We start from the raw sequence: 14,106 nt of genomic DNA, 5'->3' as shown, positions 1-14,106 counted from the left end.
TATTTTTCACTTACAGTTTATATTCTATATTATTTTGTATTAGTTTCAGGTGTACAGAACTGTGGCTAGACAATCATATACTTTACAAAGTGGTCCCCCCAGTATTTCCAGCACCCTCCTCGCACCATACTTAGTTATTACAGTATAATTTACAATATTCCCTTTGTTGGACTTTACATGCCATGACTATTTTGTAACTACCAATTTGTACTCGTTAACCCCTTCACCTTTTTTATCCAGTCTCCCAACCCTCCTCCTCCTCCGGCAACTATCAGCCTCAGAACCACTATTTTAGAAAATAGGGGAGATAAGAGATGTTACCATTAAAGGGCACTATTTGGAGAGGCAAAAACTGGAAGCAGTGAAGATCAAACCAAGTAAACAAGGGATGTGAAAGTCAAAAATGTTATTAGGATGACTCTCCTTGATATCAGTAACTGTTTAAGTAAGCCCAGATATTATATTCCCAGAGATAGGCTCTCCTAACTCAAAGGTGCAATGCAGTGCCTGACTGATGTTCTCTCAATTAGCTCATGAGAATAAGCATTCCCTCATCTCTTTATATTAAATTCATACTAAAACATTTGGGAAGAATGTCTGAAATTCACAGGTATTCATAGATGCTCATCAAAATGAAGAGTCTTTTTTCAGGGAAATTAATAAGTTGATTAAGAGTGAATTACAAGGAAGGAATATCATATTTAAAAATTATAAATCACCACAGTGGTAACTGTTGAAGATTGATATGGTACAAAAACAACAGTAGTTTAAAATAGTCTATTCTATTGATCAAAATATGTTTAAAAATAACTAATTCCTCCACTGAACATTAACCTTGTATTTAAATGACTCCACAATTATTTCTATGTGGATATAATAGAATTTTCTTTGCAAAAATTCAAAGCAAACTTGTTTCTTCTCCATCTCCCATCTGCTAAAAAATTTTAAAGCTAAATTAAAAGAAGGCTTTCTTGCCACTGCCATTTGGTAGGCAGAGAAGAAGTCTGAATATAATCTGTTCTGTGAAAAGACTGCATTTTATGTCGACTTGTGAGAAAGGGCCTTGTGCAATGAGTCCCCTTCAGCAGTTCAGTTACTAGCTTTAGCTATGAAGTTTTGCAGAGATAAATGCCCCATATTACTGATCTTATCCTGCAAGTGTCCAAAGCTTTGACTGCATTTTTCTCAATTTAATAACCAATATTCCAGAAGTACTCCCTTCCCATTTTCATTTATGCATGACTGTACTACATTACTGCTGGTTAATTTCTGAGGAGAAAACACTGAGGTTTACGAATTTTCAGAGGTTGAACTTTCTTGGCTTCTTTTGAATGATACAGCTGAAAATGGCACCATGCCTGGATTAGTTCTATACTTAATGACAACAAAACCTTGAACTAGTCATTTTATCCTTTCATTCATTTATTATGTATGAGTATATTCTGTGTGGGTCCAAAAAAGGATTTTTGCAGTTCATAATAAAAGATATAAGAACATTAAAACCATTAAATCCAGTTTTAAGAACAAATATCAAATAAATCAGGATCTGGGAGATGACAGTTTTACAAGAAGACTTAAGTTATGAATATCTACTGCAGGCAGAAAACTTAGTCCCATGCTTCCTGAAGCCAAAGAAAAAAATAATGGCAACAAAACAAAACCACCATGAGTGGCAAGTTTTGATTCATTAATCTCATAAATTTATCATACAAGTTCATAGAAAAGGTAACATTTCTCTGGCATTTAATTTCAGGAAAAATATAGTCAATAGTTCTTTCTATAATAAATAAACCTGGAGTCAAACAACAGGCAGTAGATGGAATATTTTATAATCAAAGACACAGAAAGAAAAGGTAAACCAGTATTACTTGCTTACTTACTAAATGTGAACTTTGTATTATGTTGTATACTATATTTAACACTAACAACAGCTGAGAAAAGTGGCATACAGAGTAATTAGTTGGCTCAAAGTCTTAGAACTATTAATTAGTTGTCCTAATTAATATGAACTGAAGTTTGTCCAACTCTAAGACATGTGCTCTCTCTCTCTCTCTCTCTTTTTTTTTTTACTAATCCACTCACTAGTTTAGCTAAAATAATTTAGAACAATGATGCTGATTTCTTATGACAAGGTGGGCTACAGGAATAGAGCTTAGAAAATCAAAAGAAATGAATAAATATCATGTCCTTTTATCACTTGTCTCAGTCTAGAGTTTGAATTTAACTGAACATTAAACAATTCAGGGTTGAAGCAGACAATCTTGTGTTGCTGATGAAGAGCTGGGTTTTCAGAACAGCATAGGAATTTAAAGGGCCTAATTGCATTTATTTGTTACACATTTATTGAACACTTACTGTATGCCAGGCACTATTAAAGGTGTTATGATATTACATTGATCTGTCTCAATAGGACAGCCAAAATGAATTCACTACAAAATGCATCTCCAGAAAATTAACTGGTCAATCTGTATTCTTTTAATTTTGTGTTTTGGATACAGAAAAGTCTCTGCCTAAAGCGATGGTTCTGCTTTTGGCACAAATGATTCTGAGCTAGCCATCCTCATAGTTAATGACTGGTTTATTGAGTTGCTTCATGGTGCCACTCGAAGATTGTTATATAAAGTTCACAGAAACAATGCCTGCCATTCTGTTTGTTATGTGTTTAAGAGCATGTTTTTAATCTGTCCTAAATCTGAATCACATTGTTTACATATTAGTTTTTTAAAGGGGGAGATCTGAGACGACAACGCTTAATGACATTTAGGATTAGGCTTTGCTCTGTCAAGAGCATATTTTCTCCACTGTTTCTTGAAGTGTTACTCTCTAAGGAGGCTTAGAGCTTGGCATCTATATAACTTTTATACTGGATGGGCCCAGAGATGCTTATTCTGTGGAATCAATGACTTACAACAAATCAGTAATGCCATAAAACTCTGTTTAATCATTATTGTCAATTAAGTGAAAAAGCACATAAGAATAATCAATAGTAGAGCAGGCATGGCTCTGCTGCCTATTCTTTATATATGAAGGAAGAAACTAGTACTGCTTGAATATCTGCTAAGCATTGGGCTGATTTAGGACCAGACACTGTGCTAGGAGGCTCATAAATCATTTTGCAGAAGAATTAGCATTCCCAGGTGCAATTGAGAAATCCTGGACCGAGAGTTTTAGCAAAGGGTAAAAACAGCTTTATCTCAGAATCCTGACTGTGAAGTCTTGGGCAGGTTTTTTATAACCTTAGCCTCAGTGTACTTATTTATGGAATAAGGGTAATCTACTTCCTTTCTTTAGTGAGACTATTACATGAGATAATCTATGCAAAGTTCTTAGCATGGTATAAGCTTATAAAAAACTCTCAACAAAGCTTATTATTATAACTGTAATTAACACTATTACTGGGAATTAGATAACATTGAAAGACACATAGCTAATCAGCAGTTTTAGAGCGTTTCTAACTAAATTCGTCCTAAGCCATAATGCTATCCCACAGGACTATGACACTGCTATAAAATTAGCATGTGTCCTGTAGGGTTCAGAATGGTCAGGTAATAAAACATTTCTTTTCTGTGTCTTCATTTGCGATAGAAGCAATGCTCTATGGATATCCATGTGCTCCACTACATTTTCTAGCCTCCCTTGCAGTCCTGTTGGGGCTATGTAACTATTGCTGACAAGTGAACGACAGCAGAAGTGGCCAGAGCCACCAACGTGCCCTCCCAATACATCCCTTTTCACACTCTGGTATCTTAGCTGGCACATCACAACAGGGCAAGAGCCTAAATTCCTGAATCACATGATGGCAGAACCTGAAATTCCTCACTCACTGGATAAACGAGAGCCCTAGGTAACCTGTACTAATTTCGTATGCCAGGAAATATTTTTTGCTTCGGTAAATCACTGAGATTTGAGGTCTTTCTATTGCTGTGGTATGTTTTTCATTCAACAAATATTTATTTTGGTCTCATAATGCACCAAGTGACGCTTGAGGCACTGAGAATATAGAGCTTCTGCCTCCATGGAGCTTAATATTAAATTTTCCCTTAGAGCATCAAACTTGGAATGCTGGCTTCATTATCACAACCCTCTAAATTACTATCTCAATTCTCTAAGCTAAACACACTAAATTCTTCATCTTTTAAGCTGCATATTACTAACTTTTTTACAATAAAGAAAAAAAGAAATGCAAACTATCAATAATAAATGATATTATATAATCAAGGCAGGTCAAAATTTCCAGACAAATAAATAATAATTTTATAAAAATCTTTATAGGGTGGGTGTAAGAAGTTGTGTTTCATCATAAAGATAGTGAAAAGTCATGTAAGAATCAAACAGTTTAAAGTTAGTTATATGGGTTTCACTGACTTATCTCTAAAATATATCTTTGTATTTTTAGAAGAGAAAATTAGAGTTTACAAAATGTTACATTTAAGAATATGAAACACTAACACCACACTTAGTAATAAAGAATATTATTCTTAAATCCTATATGATTATATTGTTATTATTGTTTCATTGTACAATCATAAAAACATCTAATTAGTTTTTAACTTTAGTAGTTCTGCACTCTCCGAAGTCTTGGTTTACTCTTTGAATACATACTTTTTTTAGCTGCCTTGACATTTTTTTGTATAAGTTAGAGATGTATAGAGTACATAACCAAATAAATATTCATCTCTAGAGAATATGAACAAAGGAAGTGTTGAACAACACACTTCTAAAATGACAGTCTAGATTAGAACGGATTTTGGAACCCAGAATCAAAATGGACATTATGCCTCTTCATTTACTGAAAAGTTCAGCCCTTGTTTATCATGCACCATAATCCTCAGATAGTTCCTATGCAAAAAAACAAAATTATCACATAATATATTTTTGCAAATATATTTTGCACATCAGAAGAATAATAAAATTAAAATAGTGTGTTTAAAGAATTAGTTGAGAGGAATAAGGGAATCAATTAACCTGCCTTTTGTGCACTCCGCACGCAGCTTGTGCGCGTGTGAGCTGCGGGGCTGAGTGCAGACTGGCTGGGGGAGCCCTGAGGAGAGACTGGAGATGGAGGCATTGGGGAAAGAACGGGAGGAGGAACCAGGTAGTCCCGACTCCATCCCGGTTCCGTAGTCTCCATTCTGGGCAGGCAAGGTGCGCCCCCAAAGAGGCAGAAGCGGGGTATGCACGAACCAGACTGCCCGCAATTGAAATGCAGTCCACAAAGGTGGTGGATCCTTGGCTGAAGGGGTCACAGAACTGCCCAGAGACCCCTGAGGAGAGACTGGAAATGGAGGCGTTGGGGAAAGAATGGGAGGAGGAACTGGGGAGTCCCGACTCCTTCTCCTTTCCCTAGTCTCCATTGTGCGGGAAAAGAACACACACCCAAAGAGCCAAAAGCCAAAAAGCACACAATAGAGAGCCCATAACCACCCAGTGCAGGTGCGCACACTTGTGCCAAGTGGCTGGCGAGGGTTGGCAAGTGTGTGTGTGGACCCACGCGGGCTGGCGAGGGTTCCTACAGGTTGGCACCGATGGGGCCTGTGAGGGAGTGCGCAGATCGGAGAGGGCAGGTGTAAATTGACCCCCACGGGCTGTGAGTGCAGAGCAGGCCGCAGAAATACTGGATCGAGGGCTGAAGGAGTCACAGAGCTGCTCAGAGTCCCTGGAGGAGAGACTGGAGGCAGGATTAACTGGAGAGTCCTGGAGCTGACTTCCTCCCATTTCCATAGTCTCCATTTGGCGAGGACAAGCAGCGGATCCAAAGAACCAAAAGCGGGAAAAGCACACAGTAGAAGACCCTAAACAGACCAGTTACAGGGTGCCCGCCGGCCTCGGGGGCCAGACGAGTACACAAGGTCGTGAAGAAGCCCCCTGGGCTGGGGCAAGCACGTGGGAGCCCAGGCTGGTAGGGGATTCTGCCGGCAGGGAATCGCAATCAAGGAGCCGGCAGGAAAGTGCAGAGCGATTCACAGAAATAGTGGATCCCTGGCCTAAGGGATCACACAGCTGCCCAAAGAAAGAGTCAGACACAGACAGTAGACTCCTCGCAGGAAAAAACAAATGACCCAAGTCCATAAAGGGTCAACAACTGACATCATCAGAGGCAGGCCAAGAAAGAATAGTAAAGGAAATTATTAAATAAATAAATAAATAAATAAATAGACCTGCCTACTACCATAGAAGTTTAATCCACAAAGTCACGCAATCTAGATAGCCCAATAGAAGCAGAAGCAAAAATAAATAAATTAATAAATAAATAACTTAACAGACTCTCACAAAAATGGGAAGAAAAAGAAGTTCCCCCCAAATGAGTGGAAAAGGGGACTCCCCACAGAGAGAGCTAAATGAAATAGAGGCAAGGGAACTATCAGATATTGAATTCAAAACAATGGTTCTAAGGAAGCTCAATGAGCTCAGCCAGCTCAAAGATAAGTATGAGAAACTGCAGAGAAACCATCAGGATCTTACAACAAACTACATGAACCTGGAAAAGGACATAGAAACTATCAAGAAAACACAAGAATATATGAAGAATACCATTTCTGAATTGAAGAACACAATAGAAGGAATCCAAAGCAGGCTGGATGAAGCCGAGGATAGAATCAGTGAGATGGAGGACAAGGTAGAAAGAAGCTCCCAGAAAGAACAAGAAATGGAAAAGACTCAGAAAGAATGAAGAGATGTTTAGGGAAATGCAGGACAACCTGAAATGCAACAATATCCATATAATAGGGACACCAGAAGAAGAAGAGGAGCAAGGGATAGAGAACATCCTCAAAAAAGTAATGATGGAAAATTTCCCTAATTTGAGGAGAGAAAGGGTCTCATGGATCGAGGAGGCATGGAGGACCCCACTCAAGAGGGACTCAAGGAGGTCCACTCCAAGACACATCATCATTAAAATGGCAACTATCAAAGACAAAGAGAGAATCCTCAAGGCAGCAAGGGAGAAGGAGAAAGTAACATACAAGGGGGCCCCAATTCAGCTAGGAGCTGACTTCTCAACAGAAACACTCCAAGCCAGAAGGGAATGGCAAGAAATATACCAAGTAATGAAAAGCAAGGGCCTACAGCCAAGGCTGCTCTACCCAGCAAGGCTCTCAATTAAAATAGAAAGGGAAATAAGGAGTTTCCCAGACAAAAAACGGCTAAAAGAATACATCTCTACCAAACCAGCACTCCAAGATATGCTCAAGGGACTGATTTAAGAAGATGAAGGAAAAGAGTGAGAAAGAGAAAAACACAGGTACAAAGAGAAAAAATGAGTAAGTTTCTATCAGTAATAACTCTCAATGTAATAGACTAAATGCCCCAATCAAGAGACACAGGGTAGCTGAATGGATAAGAAAACATGACCCACACATATGCTGCCTACAAGAGACCCACCTCAGAGCCAAATACCTACACAGATTGAAAGTAAAGGGATGGAAAAAAATATTCCAAGCAAATGGGCAAGAGAAGAAGGCTGGGGTTGCCATACTTATATCAGACAAAATAGATTTCAAAACAAAGCCTTAAAAAGAGACCCAGAGGGGCACTTTATAATACTTAAAGGAAGAATCTATCAAGAAGACATCAACATTGTAAATTGTATGCTCCCAATATAGGAGCCCCCAGTATATAAGGAAATTGTTGGAGGACTTCAAAAAAGATATAGACAGCAACACACTGATACTAGGGGATTTCAACACCCCACTGTCAAAAATGGACAGACCTTCCAAACAAAACATTAATAAAGATATTGTGCAGCTGAAAGACACACTGAATCAAATAGACTTAACTGACATATATACAACGTTACATCCCAAAGAAGCAAAATACACATTCTTTTCAAAGGCTCATGGAACTTTTTCAAAGATAGACCACATGATAGGACACAAAGCAAACCTCAGCAAATTCAGGAAAATTGAAATAATACCAAACTTTTTCTCAGACCATAAGGGCTTGAAACTGGAAATCAACCTCAGAGAGAAACTTCAAAAACTTGCAAACTCATGGAGTCTGAACAGTACACTATTAAACAATAAATGGGTCAATAATGAGATAAGAGAAGAAATCAAAAAATTTCTGGAAACAAATGAAAATGAACAGACAACAGTCGAAAACCTATGGGACACAGCAAAGGCGGTCCTGAGAGGGAAGTTCATAGCAATACAGGCTTACCTAAAAAAGATAGAAACATTTCAAATAAAAGACCTAACACTACAACTTCAAGAACTGGAGAAACAACAACAAATAAATCCCAGAGCAAGTAGAAGGAAGGAAATAGTCAAGATTAGAGCAGAACTGAATGACATAGACACGAAAAGAACAATTCAAAGGATCAACCAATCCAGGAGCTGGTTCTTTGAAAAGATGAGTAAAATCGACAAGCCTTTAAGCAGACTCATGAAGAAAAAAAGGGAGAGGACCCACATTAATAATATCAGAAATGAAAGAGGAGAAATAACAACTGATACCACAGAAATACAAAAGATTGTCAGAAACGACTATGAACAATTATACGCCAAGAAATTTGAAAACCTTGATGAAATGGACAAATTTTTAGAAAAGTATAATCTTCCAACACTGAAGAAGGAAGAAACAAAAAGCTTGAACAGACTGAAAACAGCTGAGGAAATTGAAGCAGTCATCAAGAAACTCCCGGCACACAAAAGCCCTGGGCTGGATGGTTTCACAGGAGAATTTTTTACAAAACATTCAAGGAAGAGCTAACTCCTGTACTTCTCAGACTATTCCAAAAAATCCAAGAGGAGGGAAGACTCCCAGACTCTTTTTATGAGGCCAGCATCACCCTAATCCCAAAACCAGATAAAGACCCTACCAAGAAAAAAAACTACAGGCCAATTTCGCTGATGAACATAGACGCTAAAATCCTCAACAAAATATTGGCAAACCACAACCAGCAATACATTAAAAAGATTATCCACCACGATCAAGTGGGATTCATCCCAGGGATGCAGGGATGGTTCAATATGCGCAAGTCACTACACGTAATACATCACATAAATAAAAGAAAGGACAAAAACCACATGATCATCTCGATAGATGCAGAAAAAGCATTTTATAAGGTACAGCACCCATTTATGATCAAAACACTCAGCAAAATGGGAATAAATGGGGCATTCCTCAATGTAATAAAGGCCATATATGAAAAACATACAGCCAACATCATACTCGAGGGCAAAAACTAAAAGCTTTCCCACTAAGATCGGGAACACAACAAGGATGTCCGCTTTCACCCCTTCTTTTCAACATCATATTGGAAGTCCTAGCCACAACTGTCAGACAAGAACAAAAGAAATAAAAGGTATTCAAATTGGAAAGGAGGAAGTAAAGCTATCATTGTTTGCAGATGACATGATAGTGTACATAGAAAACCCTGTAGACTACCAAAAAACTCCTCAACCAAATAAGTGAATTTGGCAAAACAGCAGGATACAAAGTCAACATTCAGAAATCAAAGACATTTTTTTACACCAGCAATGAAATAGAAGAAGAAATCAGAAAAAAAATACCATTCAATATAGCAAGAAGAAAAATAAAGTACCTAGGAATAAATTTAACCAAAGAGGTAAAAGACCTATACGCAGAACTCTATACAACTTTGAAGAAAGAAATTAAGGATGACACAAATAAATGGAAGCATATACCGTGCTCATGGATTGGAAGAATTAATATCATCAAAATATCCATACTACCCAAAGCAATTTATAGATTCAATACAATCCCTATTAAGATACCAATGACATATTTCAGAGAAATAGAACAGACATTTCAAAAATTTATATGGAACCATAAACGACCTCGAATACCCTCAGCAATTTTGAGAAAGAAAAACAAAGTAGGAGGGATCACAATACCAGACATCAAACTCTACTACAAAGCCACTATACTCAAAACAATCTGGTACTGGCACAAGAACAGACCCATAGACCAGTGGAACAGAATAGAAAGCCCAGAAATAAGCCCAGGTCTATATCGGCAACTAATATTTTACAAAGGGGACAAAAGCATAAAATGGAACAATAATAGTGTCTTCAACAAATGGTGTTGGGAGAGCTGGATGGCTACATGCCAAAAATTGAAATTGGATCATCAGCTGAGACCATACACAAAAATAAAGTCAAGATGGATAAAAGACTTAAATATAAGTCGCAACACCATAAAAGTCCTAGAGGAGAACATTGGCAGGAAACTCTCAGATATCGCACACAGCAATTTTTTCACTGATATGTCTCCTAAAGCAAGGGACATAAAGGAAAGAATAAACAAGTGGGACCTCATCAAAATAAGAAGCTTCTGCATGGTTAAAGAAAACATCAGCAAAATGAAAAGGGAGCCAACCGTATGGGAAAACATATTTGCTAATGATACATCAGGTAGAGCTTTGATCTCCAAGATATATAAAGAACTCACTCGACTCCACTCCAAGAAGATAAATGATCCAATCAAAAAAAATGGGCAAAGGACCTGGGCAGGCGCTTTTCCAAGGAGGAGATACAGAGGACCCAGAGGCCTTTGAAAGGATGCTCAGCATCACTAGCCATCAGAGAAATGCAGATCAAAACACCATGAGGTACCACCTCATACCGGTCAGAATGGCCATCATAAACAGATCAACAAACAACAGGTGCTGGCGAGGCTGTGGAGAAAAGGGAACCCTAGTCCACTGTTGGTAGAAATGCAGACTGGTGCAGCCATTGTGGAAAGCAGTGTGGAATTTCCTCAAAAAGCTGAAAATGGAACTGCCTTTTGATCCAGTGATTCCCCTGCTGGGACTATACCGTAAGAATCCCAAAACGCCAATTCAAAAGAACTTATGCACCCCAATGTTCATAGCAGCACAATTTACAGTAGCCAAGTGTTGGAAGCAACCTAAATTTCTATCAGCAGATGAGTGGATCAAAATATGATAGTACATTTACACAATGGAATACTATGCAGCAGAAAGAAAAAAAGAACTACTAAACTTCGCGACAGCATGGATGGAACTCGAGAGCATTATGCTAAGTGAAATAAGCCAGGGGGCGAAAGACAAATACCATATGATCTCACCTATAAGTGGAACCTAATCAACAATACAAAGATGCAAGGAAAATTAGACCAGCAACACTGAAAGGAAAAGAAACCAACAGAGACAAGAGGGAAGGAGGGAGGAGGGGTGGGAGGAAAGGAAGGGAAGGGGAAAGTCAAGGAACATATAGCAAGGACTCATGGACAAAACCTAAGGGGAAGAGTTGAGGGAGGGAGGGGGCAAGGGAAAGTTGTGGGGGTAAGCAGAGACAAATGTATTTGAAAAAAATTAATTAATTAATTTAAAAAAGAATTAGTTGATTACTTAGGAACACTACATAGATCAAAAAGAAATGTACAATGATGTTATTCTTACGGAGTATAAGTAACCATACACTGAAAATCACAGATAATTCTAGGATATTTTACAGCACAACTATTTTGAAAGATGTAACCAATAACTCTATTTAATCTGATTAATACCTCAACCATGACTAATCTCATATTAAGCTACATTAATATTTGGGTTAAGACCAGTCAACGAGAAGTCAAGTCCAACCTTTTGTGCTTTCAAGCAAACCAAACACATACAATTAATCAACACAGAAAAGCTCACCATTACAAAACTAAATCTTGGGACCTTAACATTATTTGCTAGCTAATCTTTAGTAACTTAACTGGTTCTATTCATTAAATGAATTACTTCATACATTTTTAGAAAAAAAACAAGGAATAAGACAAATGTAACACTAAATTTACTTTTGAAATTTGCTATAGCCATCCTTACATGTAGGTGTATGGGAAAAAAACTATTGTTAAGCAACATGAAGCATTTATTAATAAAAATATGTAGGTTGGTTATTATTCTGGTAGTATATATATGTAAATGTTTCATTTCATGAGTCATGATGTGCTGTGTTTCTACAATAGTTTGCTGTGTCTTTAATAATTTACCCACCGACAATCCATGCACTAAAGCATGTATATTGGGATTTTAGAAAATGAATAAAAAATTAAGTGAAATATATCAAAGCAGGTGTAGAAAAAAGTCAGAGTCAAGCTCCCTTACATAATACACAAGAGAGGAAACCTCTTAAAAAGAGAGCTAAAAAATTATCTTTCCCTGTTACATGGAAAACTAAAATAGTAAAGTTTTATCAGTTTTATCAGTTATTTCAAAACCATATCTGACCATTCATTTAAAAAACACTAAGACCTTCAAATATACTCATGGTCAATCTACTGATTCCCTTAAACCATGTTTATATGAAGTCAGCATCTGAACTTAGTGTTTTGGGGTGGCAGAAAACCTACTCCAAAAATCTAAAATGCATAAACAAGTCCTTAGCCAGGTAGCTCAGTCAGTTATAGCACCGTCCCAATATGCCAAGGTTGTGGGTTCTATCTCCAGTCAGGGCACATACATGAATCTACCAATGAATGCATAAATAAGTGTAACAACAAATAGATGTTTCTCTTTCTCTCTCTCTCTCTCTCTCTCTCTCTCTCTCTCTCTCATATCAATAAATAAAAAGTGTGTTATGGTGGAAAAAAGAAAGGCAGAAAAGTTGAGTTAGCAGTGTAGGATAAGAAGAGGCAATTTTAAATAAGAGAATCAGATAAATCCCCCTTAAAAATGACATTTGAGCAAAGCCCTGAAGATGAAAAAGCCAAGTGTATAATAAAGGAAGACTATTTCAGGGAAGCATCTCTAGTGGCTACACAATAAAGGCTTGGCTATTTATTATAAAAATTTGGGTTTTTACCATAAGTGAGATGGGAAAACATTGAAATATTTTCCCGTTCTGTTTTGTTTTTAGCCAAAGCATGACATGATCTCACCTGTGTTTTTCAAGTATCAATTTTACTGTTTTGAGAGTAAACTGTCTGGCGGTGAGATAAATTGGAAACTCTGGCAATAATCCAGACAAGAGGTAATGGTCTCTTAGACCAGACTGGTATGGAGAGAATGGTAAGAAGTGGTGAGATTCCAGATATATTTTGAATGTAGAGCTAACAGAATCTGCTGACAGATTGGATGTGAAGTGTGGTCCAAAAATGACTCCAAAGATTTTGTTCTAAGCAACTGGAAAGATGGATTTAGCATTTACTGAATTAGAGCAGAGAAATTTTGGAGGAAAAATCAAGGACTTGGTTTGTTATGTGCATAGTTTGATATGCCTCCTAGACATCTAAGCAGAGATGTAGAACAGTCAGTTGAATCTACAAGTCTGGTTTTGGGGAAAGATTCAGGTTGAACATATAACATCAGGAGTATTCAAGATTTTGACAATTAAAACACTGGGACTCAAAAGGAGCTCCAGAAGAGTAAATGTAAATGTATTTAAAATGAGTTATCAACTTAACAAACTTATATTCCAGCACTGTTCTCAGGGCTCTGTAAGTACCAACTAACTTAATACTTGTAACTGCAGAAGATAGGTAGTATTATTTTCCCCCTTTTTCACATAAGGAAACTGAAGCACAGAGAGGCTAACTTGCTCAAGATTGCAACTAAATGGCTAATAAGTGGTAGATCTACAATTTCTAGCCAAGATGTCTTGTCAAGACCCAGAGTTCTTCTAAGAGAAAAGAAGTTATCTACAGGTCTTGAGGCTTCAGTTACTAGATCTGGAGGTCTGGGAGATCAGGCAAATCAATGAATCTTATTCATAGCAGGTAACACATTTTACTTTTTCATAGCAATTCTCATATGCTGAGAGAGAGTAAATATACCAATGTTCTGTTTCTCTTTATATTTTTGTATATTTTCTATAATAATCAAATATTAATAGAATCAGAAATGATTGTATTAAAATAATAGAAGCTGTAGAGTTATTTGTTAAAACTTGCTTCAGTGGGCACATACCATTCTCTGTTTACAGAGCAGTTAAATGAGAAGATAATGATGAAAATCATTACAGAGAAACTTATGTGAAGCTCTCTGCTTGGGGTGTAAATAGAGTTACCATAAAATTTATTTTCCAAAATCCATTCCTAAAAATAGAAGGGAGCACTATTAGTTGCACCTTGACAAAAGGCTTAGGTTAGAACTTTCCTAAGCATACCTATAATAAGCATAGTCACCTCAGGTAG

At 37.3% G+C, this 14,106-nt stretch overlaps 1 protein-coding gene across 11 annotated transcripts in view; it reads right to left on the bottom strand.

Annotated features, from left to right (window-relative positions):
• The window catches only part of MAPK10 (mitogen-activated protein kinase 10), a 324,322-nt gene that overhangs the window by 141,577 nt on the left and 168,639 nt on the right, over positions 1-14,106 (bottom strand). The gene's annotated exons all lie outside the window — the stretch shown is intronic.

This window comes from Pteronotus mesoamericanus, unplaced genomic scaffold (assembly GCF_021234165.1).
Source record: "Pteronotus mesoamericanus isolate MK-2021 breed Mesoamerican mustached bat unplaced genomic scaffold, CSHL_Meso_final scaffold_232, whole genome shotgun sequence".
Taxonomy (NCBI): domain Eukaryota; kingdom Metazoa; phylum Chordata; class Mammalia; order Chiroptera; family Mormoopidae; genus Pteronotus; species Pteronotus mesoamericanus.
The sequence above is the reverse complement of the archived record's forward strand: the minus strand, read 5'-3'. Positions and strand labels throughout refer to the sequence as shown.